Raw genomic sequence first — 2,479 nt, forward strand, 5'->3', positions numbered from 1 at the left:
GATAGATAGATAGATAGATAGATAGATAGATAGATAGATAGATAGATAGATAGATAGATAGATAGATAGATAGATAGATAGATAGATAGATAGATAGATAGATAGATAGATAGATAGATTTGTAAGCTCCATAAGCAGGGCTTCCTATTCCTTCATAGATAGATAGATAGATAGATAGAGATATGTATACATATATATATATATATATATATAGATATGTGTATGTATATATATATATATATATATATATATATATATATATATATATATTCATTTGTTTTATATATATATATATATATATATATATATATATATATATATATATATATATATATATATTTTTTTTTTTTTTTTTTTTTTTTTTAATGGCCTACTGCATTACAATAGCTCTTATATTTATATTTTTTTTACCAGTCTTACCAAACGCAAAATAATTTTCAATGATGGCTTTGCTACAGAAAAGACAAAGGGCTCAAACAAATAAGAAAGACTTTAAGCCTGTAAGTGACCCATTCTGCCCATTTCTTAATCATTGCACTGTGGGAAAATGGAATTGTATATTGAATCATAGCAGCATAATGCCATAATAGAGAAGGGGACAGATGGCCCAGTTGATCACATTCTGCAATTCGAAGCTTGCTTGTCCCAGGTGTTAATTGTAACACAAGAGGGAAAATGGTCTTTATCATGGGTATCCTGCACATATGTGGACTCAAGCCCTGCTACAAACCTATTCTACTAAAGTTCTCAGGAGCCTGGAAAGGCAAAATTTTAGGTTGGTCATACACACCTAATTAGGCATGCTTTGAGTATTTGAGCATCAATTGTACCAGCTGAACCCTATAGAGGTGCATGTAACAATGCTGACCAAGGCCACAAGTCTAAAGTGGTGGACACAGCTAGGTGACCAATAGCCAATTGTTTCCTTTTCTATGAAGAAAATGGATGGCGGTTTTACATGCATGCCATCTATGCATCTATCTATTGGCCCATTTTGTGGGTCACAGTGGTTGATTAGTGCAAAATCTGGTGCAGCTGATCATAGTAGCCAATCAGCTTCTAACTTCAGCTTGTTCAATTAAGTTTTGACAAGAAAAACCTTGGAAACTGATTGGTTTCTATGCAAAGCTGCACCAGATTTTGCACTCTCCAGCTTTAGTAAATCAACCCCAATGGCTCACCGGTTGTTAAAGAATAGGCAGGCAAAACACCTCTCATTGTTCTCAGTTCTACCTTATCTATGTGGGTTTATTATATAATAAGTCAGTGCAAAGAGCAATAAGATTCAGTTCCAAGTGGAAGTCACTTTAATCCTCAGGCTATAGAGTTGGAAAAGATAAGGGCTGATGGGTTGCTGTGGGTCATGTACTTTGCAAACTGCTCTTTGCTTATTACTATGGTGCTTGACAATGATGGATTCAAACCACAGCTTTCAAAATGCTGTACAACACATCTAACTATATAGAGGGTCATTATTATTAAAATGCGCCATTAAAACCATCTTTTCAAAAAGGCAGATAACCTTGCACACTGGCTTAAAAATTGTTGCTTCTGGTTTTTTGTTCTGCCTGTATCAGCTCAATGTTATGTCCATGCACATTAGAACGATCGCAGGCGTATTTTAAGCTCAAAGTTTAGAGGCAGGGAAAAAAACCTTCTGGTTTGCATTTCTGATTGGAGCTTTCTGGCAGAAAAGAAGCAAAACTCTCCTAAACTCGTCTAAACTTTGTACAAAAAATACTGGAGGTTTTTTTTTTTAAGCCCAGTGTGCATGGAGCCTATAATACAGTGCATATCCCAGTATATTGCAACACATTACTACACTACTATTTACAACTGATGACATACATCAAGCACAATGACAACGACAATACCATAACCAATAACCATAATATATATGAGGGCAAAATAAAATTGTAAAGCTATTTGCTGTATTTAATAGGTGCCTCACTGAAAAAAATAGAAACTCTTTATATATGTCTCAACTTGTGCAGTAGAGACGTTTTGCTCTGCTGAGGTGACAGTGTGACACTAGACTAGACGGTCAGCTGGGACCTGAACACCGCATAGGAAGATTGGGACAAAAGAGAGCAAGCTTTGCTGCCCAAAGCATGCAGCTGCCCACTCCCTAACTTGCACTATTTCGTTGATGTGGACAACAGATCCATTTGCCTGCGCGTTTCTGTTATATAAAAATAAGGTGTTGAAACTTTGAGGTCAACATGTTCCTTCTGTACTTGCAGTACCCGTGCAAGTATTAGCAGTACATACCAGCAAGAAAGGTGCTTGCAGCGCCTATTTAACGCCAAAGGTAGCTGCATAGCCTATTTAACGCTTATCTAATGTCAGGACTGTTGGCTGGTTTTCCAAATTTTGTAAAAAACCCATCAATCCAATTGACCTAGCTGAAAATGATAAAATATAGAAGTTAACTGTATACATATTTTCCTGTTTTCTGAAGCAAATAGGTTTGCTGCCT

This window comes from Pelophylax lessonae, assembly GCF_965119305.1.
Source record: "Pelophylax lessonae genome assembly, chromosome: 8".
NCBI lineage: Eukaryota > Metazoa > Chordata > Amphibia > Anura > Ranidae > Pelophylax > Pelophylax lessonae.